The 17,113-nt window shown below is 31.8% G+C and overlaps 1 protein-coding gene across 8 annotated transcripts in view; it reads right to left on the bottom strand.

The window, feature by feature from the left end:
• The window catches only part of NOVA1 (NOVA alternative splicing regulator 1), a 136,504-nt gene that overhangs the window by 76,093 nt on the left and 43,298 nt on the right, over nt 1-17,113 (bottom strand). For 3 of the 8 annotated variants that reach the window (XM_032242657.1, XM_032242659.1, XM_032242658.1), the window contains exon 3: nt 16,586-16,687. The exons of the other annotated variants lie outside the window; for them this stretch is intronic. The gene's annotated coding sequence lies outside the window, so the exon portion shown is untranslated. The remainder of the gene's footprint in view (nt 1-16,585; nt 16,688-17,113) is intronic. 8 annotated transcript variants of the gene reach the window in all.

Below are 17,113 nucleotides of genomic sequence, written 5' to 3'. Positions count from 1 at the left end.
CTACATGTAACATGACCTCAAAATAAGCCATAAATTTAACCATAAAAATTAAGCTATAAAACCTCTAGGAGAGGCTGGGCACAGTGGCTCACACCTGTCATGCATCACTTCAGGAGGCCGAGGTGGGCAGATCACCTGAGGTCAAGAGTTAGAGACCAGCCTGACCAACATGGAGAAACCCTGTCTCTACTAAAAATACAAAATTAGCTGGGCTGGTGGTGCATGCCTGTAATCTCAGCTACTCGGGGGCTGGGGCAGAAGAATTGCTTGAAGCCAGGAGGAGGAGGTTGCAGTGAGCCAAGATTGTGCCATTGCACTCCAGCCTGGGCAACAAGAGTGAAACCCCTTCTCAAAAACAAACAAACAAACAAAAACCTCTAGGAGAAAATGTGACATCTGCAAGCATTTCTTGATACACAAAAAGTAAGAAAGGTTAATAAAAAAAGGTTTTATAAACTGGACTTCATGAAAATTAAAAATTTCTGCTCCTGGAAGGACACAAGTAAATGAAAAGGTAAACCACAACACAGAACCACACAGGAGAAAATATTCACAACACATACATCTGACAAAGGACTTGTATCTTGAATATTTAAAGAACTCCTATAATTGATTAGTAGAAAAACAATCCAATAGAGATGACCAAAGTTTTGAAGAAAAAGTGGAGAAAAGAAAATAAAGCAATGGTCACTAAGCACATGAAAACCCATTACGAAAACAAAAATGAAAACAACAATGAGATACAATTACACAAATTACAATGCCTAAAATTTAAAAAAGGACTGTTGCCACAAAGTACAGTCATGGTAAGGTTGTGGACCAATTGGAATGCTCATGAAATAGTGGCAGGAATGTAAAATGACACAACCCCTCCTGGTGGCTTTTCACAGAGTTGAATATTCCATATGACCCAGATATACCATTCCTAAGTATTTACCCAAGATAAACGAAAGCATGATTCTGCACAAAGAGTTGTACTCAAAAATTCATCACAATTTTATTCCTAATAATCAAGAACTAGAAACAATGCCCATTAATAGATAGATAAACAAACTATGTATACACACACCTAGACAATGACTACTCCTCAACAGTAAAAAGGAATAAATTATACATAAAAATCAGAGATGAATCTCAAAAACATTATGTAGAGCAAAAGAAACTAGACACAAGGCTACATAATGTATGCCTCTATATAATGAAACTCTGGAAAAGTCAAATCTATAGTGAAAGAAAACAGGTCACTGATTGCCTGTGGCAAGAAGGGAGTTAAGGAAGGAATGTTGGAGTGAGGATGGATGGGAAGGATGGTCTGGCAAGGGGCACAATAGAAATTTTTGGCATTATGAAAATATACCATAGCTTGACTGTGGTGGCAGTTGCATGGGCCTGCATTACTGATGTATGTAATGGGCAGATACTTGAAAATCCCCTTTAAAAGGCATGCTTTATGAGACTTTTGTACTTTTTGAGGGCAGAGGGTATTTCATTTTGATATCCATATGTTATGAATGCCTGGAACACATCTGGTGAGAAACTACCTCAAACAAATTTCAAACATTATGTCTAAACTATTTTACTATAAAATTATTTCATTTTTCCAAATGAAGATGTACTAAAAACATCATAAAATATGATTTTTAGATCACCCTTCATGCTATTTGGTTCAGAAATCTTATTAGAATGTCTACGTTTTTCATTCCTATTAGATATATTGTCTATAATAGATAACTTTGGTTTCTAACTAAAAATGTGACTGTAACATCGATATTCCTATTCACATTTTCATGCTAATAACATAGTCTATGTAGAATATAATAAGCCTTTCAAATGAAATCAGAGCTATCACGTCTGAAATAAAGACAAAGAAAACACTTTGTTCTAATACAACTGACAGGAAGTTGGAAGTCATATTGACTTCTACCTCATCTACCACATCCAATCAGTAAACTAGTCTTTGGTCTATTTCTTTAGCATTTGTATATATATACATGTATATATATATATATTCTTTCCTTCATTTCTATCTCTACTTGTAGCCCTCATTTAGGAACCACTTACACATTTTGTGGTAATGCAATAGTTAACTGGTTTGAGCATTAACCATTCCCACTTCCTTCAGTAAAGCCCTCTCTATTGCCATCAGACTAATCTTTTAAAAATGTGAATATACTAATGATAAACTCAGAATGAACACTATTAACAGTCTATCAATGTTTATAGGAAAAGGTACAAATTCAAGAAAAATCCAGAACACAGCTTCTAATCTCTATCCATTACTCCTTCCTGGCCATACATAAACTCAAGCTGTAATGATCCATCTGTAATTTTTTTGATTCTTCATGTATTCAACCATTTTCATGACTGTGTACATGCTGCCTGTATATATGAGGAAATCCTTATCAGAAGTTCTGTTTACATGTTAATTTCTTCTTTTCTACTATCTCCAATTTAAGAAAATTAACTTCTCTCACTTTATGTTTCCTGAGATTAAGAATCTTATGAAATTCTTATTTTTGCATTCACAGCACCTAGCACAATGTTTAATACATAGCAGGTGTGCAACAAATCGTCCCGTAAAATGTTGATAGAGTGGACAACTCTCTGGGAACAAGGTAAATTATCAAAATTCACTCAAACAAAAATAACCAAGAAATGAAAAGGCCTATCAAATAAATATATTCAAATAAGCTCTGTTCTCAGGCTGCTGTATGTGATATTTCAAACTATAATTGCAGAGAGAATTTTCATGCTGCAAAAACTATTCAATACTGAATATAAACTAGTCTATAGAGGAAAAAGAGAATGTCTTTACATTCACTTTACTAATAATTAGCATAACTCTGCTATTCAAAATGGAAAAGAAAGTCACACATAAACTCAACCAAACACAAATGAATTTATGAAGGCAGGTATTAAAAATCAAAATATAAGCAATGTAAATCCAGCTGTATTTTGAAAAACTGACATGCTATACTTAAATACAGCTTAATACAGAAATGCAAGTGTGGGCTACTATTTGATAATACATAAATACAACAAAATATATGTCCAAGGGTAACAGGACTATTAAAGAGCAAGAAACAAGTTACTTCTCTATGATTAGGAAAAAATAGCTGTCTGAAAACAACAGGAAATATGACAAAGGAAAACACTTTGGGCATTTGCATTAAAATTGAAAGTAGCAACAAAATATGAACTAGAAAGAGATATAAAGTTACTAATATAAAAAGAAAAATATATGATCATATAGATTTTATAACTGGGTAGAAAATAAACTAAAAGCAACAATACGTATCATAAAGTTCAATAATTATACATGCAAAATCAGAGATGAATCTCAATACTTAACATAAAGTTCAATAATTATATGTGCAAAACAGAGACGAATCTCAAAAACATTATGCAGAGCAAAAGAAAGTTCAATAAAATCAACAGAAATTAAATAGTATAAAAGTCATACGTTTTCTATATGTGGCAGGCTAGATAAAGGTCACTCACATAATACCCACACCCTAATCCCTAGAACCTAGGAATGTTACCTTATATGGCAAAGGAGACTTGCAGATGTGCTTAAATTAAGGATCTTCTGATTGGGAGATTATCATGGATTATCTGAGTGAGCCCTAAATATAATCACAAATGTCCTTTTAGGAGGGAGACAAGAAGGTTGAAAAAGGAAGTTGTAAATGTGAGGACAAAAGCAAAAGGATGGAGTGATTTGTAAAAGGGGCTGAGAGTCAAGGAAAGGTAGAGAAGACAAGGAAAGAGATTCTTCCCTAGAGCCTCCAAAGGAGCCAGCCCTGTTGAGGCTTGATTTTAACCCAGTAAGATTGATTTTGAACATTTGGCCATCAGAATTGCTCTGAAACAGAATAAATTTACATTCTTTCAGGACACAAAATTCATGTTAATTGTTATAGTGATCACAGGAAATTAACACACTACAGAAGCACAATAATCAGCTAAATATCTAAATTAAGAAATATTAAAAGAGCAAGTAAGAATAATATTACATGAAATAAACATCTAGTAATTGCCTTAAGTGAAATATTCAGATATCTGTATAGAAAAAAGCTTTACTGAGACAGAAAATAAAAATAAAAATAATCAGTTCTTACAAGAAATTCTGGATATTGCAAGAATATCTTGGGCAAACAGTTAATACTTGTAACGTGATCTCACTAAAATAAAACCAGAAATGGTTTATTTAGGAAGGGTAATGTGGCAAATAGTTTTAGTTTGTAGAGAAAAAGAAATGTAACAATATACCAGCATAGTTTTTAAAATAAAGGACAATAGGGCCAGGGAATTATTATCCTAGCAGATACTTTATAATAAAGAGAAACTAAAGAACAGCAATAAATCAAACAAAGATTAATATAACAATAGACCAGAATAAATAGCCCTTTCTCAAGAAAACCATGGCCTATGTAAAAATTAAGCAAAAAGCTTAGCATGATTATAGTATACATGATTATTCAAAAATGACTATCAGCAGATACAGAAGACTGGATAAAGAAAATCTGGTATATATACACAATAGGGTATTCTGCCATAAAAAGAATGAGGTCCAGTCATTTGCAATAACATAGCTGGAACTGGAGATCATTATGTTAAGTGAAATAAGGAATGCATAAAAAGACAAACATCGTATGTTCTCACTAATTTGTGGGATCTAAAAATCAAATCTATTGAACTTACGGACACAGAATAAAGGATGGTTACCAGAGGCTGAGAAGGGTGGTGGGCAGTTTGGGAGAAGGCGGGGATGTTTAATGGGTACAAAAAAAATAGAAGGTATGAATAAGACCTACTATTTGATAGTACAATAGAGCTATTATAGTCAATAATATCTTAATTACATATTTTAAAATAACTTTATAAATGTAATTGTATTATTTGTAACTCAAAGGATAAATGCTTCAGGGAAATGTGATGTGACCTTTTCAGGCTGCATGCCTGTATCAAAACATTTCATGTGTTCCCTGAATATATACACCTACTATGTACCCATAAAAATGCTAAAAAATTTTTAAAAATTAAAAAGATACAGTTGGCATAACTAGATTACTATTTGGAAAAAATAAAGTGATGACTTCCACACTCAAAACCCCCCAAATCTTAAATTCTATATAAATTAGAGGTATATAACATAAAAAATAAGATCAAACCATAGTGAACATATTCATAATCTCCAAATAAGAAAAGAGCAACTAGGAATGGAGAGTAAGTCCAAAAGCTGTAAGGCAATACAAAAGTTGCTTGGTTGACAAGTGGCCAGACTGTCTACAGCATAAGGGACAGAGGGAAACTGACATAAGACAGAATCAGAAAGACTCAGAGCCAAATCATGTTGGAACTTTTAGATTGTCTCAGAAAATTAATAATGCCTTTCAAATCAATAAGAAAAATGCCCAAATAAACAAGATTAAAAATATTCCAATTGTCTCAGAAAATTAATAATGCCTTTCAAATCAATAAGGAAAATGCCCAAATAAACAAGACTAAAAATAATCCACAACTGAAAAAATACAGTTGGTTAATACACACATTAAAATTTTAATCTAAGTAGTAATCAAAGACAAGCAAAGTAAAATAGCAAGATATAATTTTCTACCTTTCAAACTGGCAAGCCATCAAAAATTATTATTATAGTCAATGGCAGAGAGGTGAGAAAATGATATAATAAAGTAATTTATTTTAGCAAAACTGAGGAAAAAACTAATAATCAAAAATAGAGGTGTAATTAAAAAAATTATAGGACATTTTTAGCATGGAAAAGTTTATGTCCATTAAATTATATTTCCAAAGAATATTTAATGTTTAACCATGTTTGATACTTTTCATTACACCATTTCAAATCCATTTACAAATTCTAATAGTGCCCCTCCAAAATATCCTTCCTCTTACCTTTTCTACTACTGCAAGATTTACACCAAGACACAATGATTCCTAGCTTGGACCACGGCAATAACCCCCTAATAATTACTGCTCTTGACCTGCACTACTTTCTCCTGTTCATCTTTCAGATAGCAGGTAAACTGGTTTCCTCAGTGTTAATCAGTTCTTAGCACCCAACTACCCAATGTCTTCACATTGTAACCACAGTAGCATTTTAACTCCTTACTATGGCCTACTCATCTGGCCCCTACATTATCTTAAGGACCCCAACTCCTGCCACATTCTCTTTTTCAAGATTAGTCAACTCGCACAGCATTTCTTTCTGTTCTCTGAGCATGCTAAACCCATTCTGATCCAAGAACGTTTTCCTCTACTATTCCTGATGACTGGAATGTGACTTTCTTCCTCCTCATAAAGAGCTCAACTCAAATGATCCTTCTCACTCTCCTAGCTAAAATATACACCTAAAATATTTTATACCATGCCCTTATTTCATATATTGTGTTTATGCCTCTCTAAAATTACCTATTTATTAGTGTTACACGTCTATCTCTTCTTTTACAAAAATACAAACTCCACAAACATAGAGACTTTCTGTATCCCAGGACGCAAGACAATGTGGGGCACATGGGATTACTAAATAAACACTAAATGAAGGAATAAATAAATGAATGAATAACAAATTATACAAATAAGAGAGTGTAAATTAAATTAGGTTCACTAAATGCCACACAAATTGTGATAGATATAAAAGCAATATACACATTAATATAAATACAGACAAATCTGGAAAAACATACAGGCTGCAGATTTTGTTTCTAAATAAGACAAATAAAATTAAACTGACTTTAAAAGTTTTTTTCCAAAAAATAATTGAGATATTAGAATATAAAAAGTAAATTTATAAAATTAAGAGCTCTTATGTATATATGTGTATATGTATTTACATATAGATGATAGATGTAGATAAAGATATATACACACATAAAGAAAAAGGAGAAAAATGAGAAGAAAACAGGATTATATTAATCAAAACACAAGTTATAGACCGAAATAATATTTTTAAGAGAATACATTTAAAATGTTATGTTTGTCTAACACTGACAATTCAAATAATTTTACTAAACATTCTAAAAGCAAGGATGAGTACATAACCAAATCCAGTCTGATATGAATGACAGTACTTTTGTAATAAAAATTTTCAGAAACTAGTGATTATCTTCAAAGACTATTATAAGAGGCAAAAGAAAAAGAAAAAAAAAAAAAACTATCTCTAAAGTTCTGGCATAGGAAGCAAAAATAGCCTGCCACAGTTACTCCTCTTAGGAGGCCACTATGTCCTCTTACTAGCATAAATCATATCCACTCTCAGACTAGCAGTTGGGTTTAAGTCTTTTGTAACATTTCAAAAGGAGCTTGTTTCCCATTTGTATTTTATTTCTAAAGGAACCCCAAAAAGGCTACTGTAAAAAAAGAGACCTAAACAATTAGATCAGGGGTCCTCAACCTGCTGCCTTCTCTTCCTCATCCCTGCTTCCCTGACCAGTTAGGAACCTGGCCACACAAAGGAGGTGAGCCACAGGTGAGGAAGCATTAAGCATTACCACCTGAGCTCCACCTCCTGAAAGGTCAGCTGGGGCATTAGATTCTCACAGGAGTGCAAACCCTATTATGAGCTGTGCATGTGAGGTATCTAGGCTGCGTGCTTCTTATGAAAATCTAATGCCTGATGATCTGAGGTGGAACAGTTTCATCTTGAAACCATCCTCCCATGGAAAAATTCTCTTCCACAAAACCAATGCCTGCTGCCAAAAAAAAAGATTGGGAGCTGCTGAATTAGATGACTTCTGCCAAAATTATTTCCTCAAAATGGCATGTAACCATATTTTCAAAAACGGAAACAAGAAGAAAAAGACAGTTCATCTAAATTATAGCAAGAGCCTACAAACCAGCATGTAACAGCATACTATAAGTAAAATTTGTTTTCACATTAGTACCAAACCAAGTGTTCTTAATAATTATTGAATTCATTTAAGGTACTTTGCTGGCGGTGTTAATACTAATAAGAGTATCATCAAGCTGGAATAATGTGTGATTAATTTTAAATTATGGTGCTGATTTGACTTTCAGCAATTCATTCAATATTTTTAAGACTTACATACCAGGAATCAACTACTTCACAATTAGTTGAGTGAACTCAGAAATGATTAATGAAAATATCCTCCATAATTACAATTCAAGGTGAGATCTGGGGGAAAAAGTATCCTCCATGGAATGCACAAAGGTGAACAATATGTGGTTTCCACTCTTAAGAAAATACAATGTACAGAAAGGTAAAACTAGCATGCAAACCTTTAAAAACTTATCACTTCTTGTGGTAAGTAATCAAACAGAGCTTTATCAACAGAGATAAAGTATACTGATTCAATACAAATCTTAAAGGCAAAATAATTAGGATCCAGAAAAAAAAAATAGGATGATATTTAAGTAAAAGGAGAGGAGAGTCACAAGTATGTGATGAAGACATAAGCAAAGAATGATTGGGGTTGGGAGGCAGAATGAGAATAGGGAACTTCTGATTTTGGTTTATTTTCAGGCATACTGAATCTGTCATATCCTGAAGCACTGTGGGAATATGTGAAGCTGTAGTTGCCAAGAGAAGCATAAAAAACAAATAGCAATGGGTGGCCATTTTCTTATTATTTGTACTTTCCCTATAACATGAGTAAAGTATTTTGTATAGGAACACAATCTACGATTAAGTATGAAATAAAGAACAAGGTATGTGAAAATTTTTACAGTTAATTACTTATTTAATTTTTAACATTTTACTTGACCCACTAAAAGAGGGCTTCTGATATTCCTATACAATATCACAATTCAAAAACAGAATGAGCCATTTATAGGGAAATAAATGGAAAAACAAATATTAATAAATATATATTTCAGGTGGCATATTTTAGGAAATTGTATTTTTATGCATCACTTTTCCTGTTTTATAATTGATACATACTAGATGCATGCCAAAAAGTTTCTTGCATTTTGGTTTCCCCAAGTATGCTTACAAAAACAGAAAAACAGAATTTTGTTCTTCCTAATTTCAAAGTTCTATTCTAAATCAATGTTCACCTTAAACTAAGTGAAAAATAGAAGAAAAATGTATTTTACTAATGTTGTAAAGTAAATAGAATGTTTGAATTACTGCAAGAGTTGAAGGGCAGAGAAAATCACTGCTCTTTTAAACACTGCTTCTTGATATCTAAAACTGAGAATCACTTGGCCATATTTTGTAGTTTGTTTCTTCTTATGAAAATACTAACACAAAATGTTACTGCTATAAGAAGTATGACTGCACACAAGTAATCATATATATCATGATACATAGTATAATCTCTGACACATTATTTAGCTGATCCTGAGATCTGCCATCTACACCATTTAACCTAATGTGAAGGTCTCAGTGTAATGTAATGTAAAGGTCTCAATATCCATTCACTAAGATTCCTAAGCTAGGAAGTACTAAAATTAAATAACTAAAATTAAACTAACAGATAAAATTATCAAAATTAAATATTAAAATATCACCAGTCATATTGGTGCAAGTTAGAAGGTAAGGCAAAAATATCTATCAAAAACTTTATATTTCCAACAACATGAAAATAAGGAAGAAAAAAGATCACTGGGCAATTATGTGGCCAGTTGATTTATAATTTTTCAACCTTTAACAACGTGATTTGAAGAGGGAATTTTTTTATCTTTTCTTAGTATACTATCTGTAATCATCTGGAACTTTCCAGGAAAAAGAAAAGTTTTAAAAAGAAAGAATTTTTCCATGTTCTCTACTTAAAATGCCTTTGGGATTTCCTGGTTATCTAATTTTTACATATTTGCCCAACCATATGTATTAAATAATTATACTTTTGACTACATTTCAGTAATAAAGACTGCATCATTATCCTCTTGAGGAATGGCAGAAATTCGGTGCTACATTTCAAATTGAGACAACTTATTTAGGCTAATCACTGAAAATAACAACAGTATAATGGCTGAATGAAACAGAACTTTACTTGCAATAAACACATCTGACATTTTAATTTTCTATTAAAGGAATATTATTCTTTTATAACCAACCCTTTTTATGACCAATAGCTTGTCTTTTCACCATTTCTGACCTATCTAAAGATGCAATCTGAAACTCTGAAGAATTTTTAAAAAGAAACATAAAATTTTGTAATGGCGAAAGAAAAAAAAAGTAGTAATGAGATAGCAGACCATTATAGCTATTTAATTAAATTAATTATTTCATTTTACTTGCAATTTGGAGCAGCTTGGAATATCTAGTTATTCTTATTTATCACAGTTAGCTACAGAGGTTGAAATTTAAAGAGAAAGAAAAATGAAGAAATCTAAGGAAAATGGGAGAAAATTAATTTAGCCAAAACTAGAACTAAAACCTAAAATAAGTTTGCCTAAGAATAATAAACACCATTGGGTTAAAAAATAATAATCATACATTTAAAAATAACTAGAAGTGGAACTGGGAGGTTCCTAACACTAAGAAATGATAAATGCTTGAGGTGATGGATATCCCAATTACCCTGATTTGGTCATTATGCAATGTATCAAAAATTCACATGTATCCCATATATATATATGACTATTATGTATCCATAAAAATTTAAAAAGCAAAAACTATGATAAAAGGTACAAAAACTAATTATTCCCTGAAACTTCTTTTGGAACAAGGGGAAAAATAAATAAGTAGATGAAGTATTAATTACTTAACTTCAACCTGAGTATTCAGAAGAGATTCATTAATTCAAAAGACAATGTACTAAACACATAACAGGTGCTAGACAATGAGTTCATCAATAAATAAGTCAGTTGCTGTCTCAAAATCTGTCTCATAATCTGGTCAGAGAGACAGACATATCTATAAGTAATATAGTAACACATGAAACAAAGTATTAATGAGAACACACTAGAGACAAATATTTATTCTAACTGCCAAGACTAATAAAGACTTTACCTAACTTGGGCTTTGAAGACTAGGTAGAGTACCTCAGAAAAAAAAGGTGGAAAAGACATTTCAAAATGACAGAACTGCCTAAGACAAGGCATGGAATTACAGAAATGGATGGACATTCATAAAAAACAAGCTTCTCATAGGCCTCAATGCCACAGTGGTAACATATTAGAAAATTAAAGTGAGAATTTTCCTGTTGTCTCAGTTTCAGCAAATGACCCAAAGCTGAGAACAAGTGCTATGTATTAGAAATGAGGTGACAGATCATGTAGGCAACACTTGGTAAGATTGTGGCCGGAAATTGCTCAGGCAACCTTTAGTTCACCGTTCAAATAAAAAAATATGCACGAAAGAAGAGAGCTTACAGATTGAGAAAGAAGTAGCACAGTAACATAGTCAGAACTTAGTCTATGACCTAGAATATAGAGCACTCAAGCGATGGTAACTAACTAAGCTTATGCCCTCAGTTTGGACTGCTACTTTAGAATTGGCCAGTACTTCCATAGGTTGGTGGAGTAAAGAAATATATTTTCCCATGAGACAGATAAGCCTTAGGAAAGGAACTAGCACTAACCCATTTTTAAAGAAACTTTCCTAAAGACAAACAAAAAAAAAGATAACTCCAAAACAAAGAAGATAGAGACCAGAAAGTAAAAACCTAAGGAGGATAGTTAAAACCAGACAAAGAAAGTGTCAACCACATCAAGGAATTATAGCTCTTATCTCCAAATACAAGGAGTCTTTAATAAATCCAGAAAAGCAAGAGAAGAATCCATTAAGACTTCTAACATACCTTTGCTACCAATTAGTTCTTCCTAAATTCTAACCCCAGAACTCCAGAAAACCCAGGTGAAGCACAGTAAGAAGGGTGAAAAGATAACGTTAAAAAAAAAAATTAATGCAAAAGCCTACTAGCTCACCAACCTATTTCCTTCCTTATTCAGGTTTTTAAACCCTCTTTGAGCAAGGCTGATGTAGAAAAGACATTTTACATTGGAGGAGAGTTTTAAACTTCATTAAACGTTTTCTTCTTTACTTGAAAATTTAATCTATTTTAAAATGCTAGAGTGAGAAAAGAAGGAATGGAAGAGAGAGAATTGAGAAGAAAAAAGCAAGAAGCAGCAGAAAAGCAAGAATAGAGAAGAGATGGAAATAATGACACTCAAACAGCATTTTATCAAGGGGCAGAAAACCTAATATTCAGAATGGAATTGTACGTAAAGTGACTAGAAAGAATAAAGTACTCTGCTTGCACCTTGAGTGAGTCTATCTCTTCTAATAAATCCATTATAGTGATAAATGGTGGGCCAAGAAGAGCAATTATATGGCCACCATTTTGATATGATTATTGTGGGACCTGAAATACATTTATAAATACAGAATCCAAATTGCTTTAAGGAGTTATATATGTTGTGAATTATTTTTAGGGGAAACGTATCTATTTACAAAATGTTCGATCATTTCCTGAGTTACAGAAACTCTTAGGTGGTGGGGGAAAAATGGCAAATAAGACAGGCTCCACCATCTCTGAGTTTACAAGTAAAGGAAACAGGCAAGTACAAAGGCAGTTACATTACATGCAGTAATTGCTAGAAAAGAATAAACGCAGCCCATAGTATCATACAGAAAAATCATCCAAGAAAATATGTAAGTGAAGAAGAAGGGACAGAAGACATCTTAGTACAGAAGAAATAGAAAGTAAAGACTGAGAAATGAGTTTGAGTTACACAGAAGATAGTAGCCTAGGGAAAGGGGAATGTGAGTAGTTTAAAAGAATGTTGCATTCCAATAAAGGCCAAAAGAAAGCATAATATATCCTGGGAACTCCAAAGACCACAGTATCAATTAATCAATATGTGCAGTTTGCAAGGAAAGAAATGGGGCCGAAGACGTAATGGAGAGCCAGAACACACACCATGACACAGAATTTGGATTTTATCCTGAGATAAAATGGCCCCCGACAGAATGGGGGCCACTGATGGTTTGGTAGCACTCATTTTTAATACACTGTACAACTAGTATATATGCTAAGCACTCTTTCACATACGTTTTATTGTTTTTTTCCTCACAACAACCCTGTGAGGTAGGTGAAATGATTCCCAATTAACAGATTTAAAAAACAACCTTAAATTTGTTAAGCAATGTACACTTGATTAATAGCCAAAAAGTGCCAGTCAGGATTCAATACCACACTTCAAAGAATACATGAGAAGGATGATATACACATATATACACACACACATTTACCCACGAGACATATAGTAATTTCAGAATTATAGAGAAGTTTTAATGTAATAAATGCTTGTTAATTCAGTATTAAAGATAATAAGGTTTCTGGCATCAGTAGTCTTTTATGCAAACTTATACATTTAAAATTTTCAATGAATTCAGTTTATATTGAAAAATAGCCGCAAAATTTATAAAAATAAGCAGAAATCATTTGATATATAAAATGAGAAAAACAAAGATATGAATACTATATCTTCATTAATCTTGAAACTATTTAGAAAAAAATACATTTCATTTTTAATTCTAAAACATTTAAATTCAAATTGCACATATTAATGTATGAATATAAATTATATTTTGGATAATAAGAAATGATGTATAAAATACTAAAGCTTGATTATCAAATGAATTAACTCAAATATTGACCACTTAGAATAAAAAGAATTGTCCACCTAATCCTACATTGAAAAATCACTTCCCTATTACTTACAGTAAAATATTTGAAGATGTTTCATCTCTCTAATAAATAAAATTTGTTCAGATAAATCTGATAAGAAAAATAAATTTAAAAAGTAATCTATTTGAGATGGATGTAAAAATATGTACCTAATTTAAAAGAGTATTTTGTAAAACTGAGAACATCTGAGATTTAAAATTATAGACTAAAATTCTATTTTAAAATGTATGTTCTTTAAAATTCGTTTAAATTGAATAAATTATGCAATGAAAAATATATTGCCATACAGTTTCCTATTTTCTCACCAATTTTACTATTTCTTCAGCTGGTTCTAGTAACTCTTCTTAAAGCCTCTAATGGAAAGCTAGATATTGCCAGGACATTATCACATGAGGTCTAAGTATATATCATTCATACATAAGCACTTAAAATTCATAATAATTTGTGCATTTGCTTCATTTTTCCTATTACAAATAGAAAATTATAATGAGAGAGGATAAAAAACAAATAATTAAAGTTTAATTATTCATAACCTATAATTTATTTCTGATTTTCAAAATTAGTAAGTGAGTACTAATTAAGTAATAATCTGGCCCACAATTCTGGGCTTTCACAGTATGATGAAGGCCCTTTAAAAATCACCAGTAGAGATAAGAGTTATCTATTTTGTGAAATGGGGATAATCTCTAAATAAACTAAACAAATGTTTCAAATACATAATTCAACTGAAACACCAACAGTTTATTTTTGATTACACAAGGAGTATATTTTCATTATATTCAAATAATACAGAAGTATATTCAATAAAAATTTCCATCTGATTCCTGTTCAAATCCCACACACTATGGGTATAATAAAATACAAGAGTCATATATCTAAATGTTGAATCAAATAAGTTATCAAACTTTTATCATCCACATAAAGTCTAAAATATAACAACTTGTATAATTTAAAAACATATAGTAGGACATACAAAACAGATACAGTTTGTGCCTTTCAATAAAAACTTAGTATATGAAACATATAATCTATTCTGTCAAATAATGATGACTTCAGTAAATAAAATGAATGGGATTAAGGAATACTTACAATTACATTGTAGAAAGTGCCAAAGAATCAATTATAGCAATTCAAATATTTCATATACTCTCTTGGCTAGAGATACATAAGTACACTATGTGTAAACTGTAAATTTTTAAGTATTGATATTTACTTCTTTGGTGCTTTGACTATTAAATGAAATGCTAAATCTATGCAAATAAAGGGGGTAAGCCTCATTAAAATATGAGTTTTTGGTAATCTTTAACTAAATTTCCACTCAATGTAAGTAACTCTTTTATTCTTATCCACTTTATGCTTCCATGATGAAGAAGATAATAATTGTGCTGCATTGTCCAAAAATCATATTTCAAAATAGTGGAGTTCTCTACACTACAAAATTACATAGAGAACTGAAAATCTTTGTAGGAAATCCAACTTTGTCTATTGATTCTAAAACATATCACTCAGCATTTAATTAACACAAATAATATTCTAATTAGAACAAAGTTACTTGAGCCCAAATTATCTAGGTAATATGATGTAAGGTACAATTCTAAATACAAACACTACTAACCCTGAATTAAACAGAAAACAGTTAAAATGTCCCTAGAAAATCATTTTTTCTACCCACCTCATATTACAAGTAAACAAACTGCAGAAGGAAGTTATCTTTTATCTGCTTGGAGAATCTATAAACATAGATATGTGCACAAATGTCGTTTAACTTAGGACACATAATTTAAAGTTACCTAAACCAAATGATACTGTATTTAATATGATTAAGACTCTGAAGTCTAAGATTCTAATTTATTTACATAGAAATGTCTATATATATAGCAAAAAAAGAGATAAACAATAAGTCATACTTTTGTCTAAAAAAACCACTAAAATAATAAAATATAACAATCTGTATCATATTGTGTAACAACAGAAACAGTTGTTTCTAATGATATTTTTTCTATTTTATAAGGTATAAACATGCCAAACCATTACAAAGATAGCACTCTTACGAAAGTGCTTTTACATAAGAAAACCTCTTTAAATAATTAAATGGGAGAGACTAAAACTGAATTAAGTGGAAGTTCAAATATTTACTGTTTCTTCTCTCCACAGCTTTTCACCCAAATGTTAAAAAAAAAAAAGAAAAAAGAAAAAAGAAAGAAATTGGGCAGAGCACAGAGGCTCACACCTATAATCCCAACACTTCAGGAGGCCAAGGCAGGAGAATCACTTGAAGCCAGGAGTTCTAGACTAGGCTGGTCTCAAACAGTGAGACCCTATTATCTACAGAAACTGAAAAAAAAAGGAAAAAAAAAAATTAGCCAGGTGTGGTTAGCACAGGTGTAAGGCCAGGAGGTTGAGGCTGCAGTGAGCTATGATCACACAACTTTACTCCAGCCTGGGTGACAAAGCAAGACCTCATCTCAAAAAAATTAAAAATAAAAAAGAAATCAAAAATAAATGTTTATAATCCAAAGAATCAAAACTAGGTTATCATAAACTGGCTTTGCTGCAAAACTACAAAAGAAAGTATTAAAACCAAGACATAAAACACTGGAAGCAAAGCTAGTTAACATGTTCCTGTTGAATCACAAGTTTGCTATTTTAAGAGCATGGCTCTGAAATCTTATAATATTCATTTGGTTATTTTAAAATATTTTAAAACAGAATGATTAAGTTCCATTCAAAGTGAAGAATATTGACAGAAGCATTTTAGTTTTATTTGCTTTTAGAATAAAAAGGAGTGCATCCATCTATTTGTTATTTAATTTGGTACCAATCAGATGACCTTAAAATAAAATTTAGAGCCAGGGAGAGCGGCACTAAGTTTAACTGACCTCAATACATTTTTAGATGATGCTTCCCAGTTATTTGTTATTTTCCCTTATTGGGTTTTCCAGTCTAGGGCAGGTACACAAGAAACTTACAGTCTATGTAGTACTCCTAGTCAGTTTCACTCTGCAGATGGCACAGTGGAGAAATACCTTCTGTACAGCACCATGTACAATTTCTTCTGCAGCTGTCAGCACCTAGGGGAAAGTGCGCTGTTAAACAGTTGCTGCGTTCCACCTCAGAAGTGGCTGCAATTCGGTGGTGGGTGAAGTGACTCCTGTACATATATACAGGGATGAAAAGTACTATAGAAAATGAAAATATATAAGAACAAAAGTGGCTGTCTGAAAACTTTGCCACAGCAAAACAGAATACATCACTCAGTCACAAGAGACCTACACAAATGTGCTATCATTCATTTAAAAATTGAATGCTAAGAATGACTGCAGGAAAGGTAGAAATACAGTTACTCAATTCACAACATAACTATAAACCAAATGTTAGAACGTATATGTTAAAAAATAAAACCTAAATACTTATATTGATTTATAACATTATTTCTACAGTAATATACCTAAAACAAGGCACACATATGATACAACAAGATTGTTTATTCTGCTCAG

This window comes from Sapajus apella, unplaced genomic scaffold (assembly GCF_009761245.1).
Source record: "Sapajus apella isolate SASKATOON/1434 unplaced genomic scaffold, GSC_monkey_1.0 scaffold50, whole genome shotgun sequence".
Classification (NCBI taxonomy): Eukaryota; Metazoa; Chordata; class Mammalia; order Primates; family Cebidae; genus Sapajus; species Sapajus apella.
This window is presented reverse-complemented; position numbering and strand designations above follow the sequence as displayed.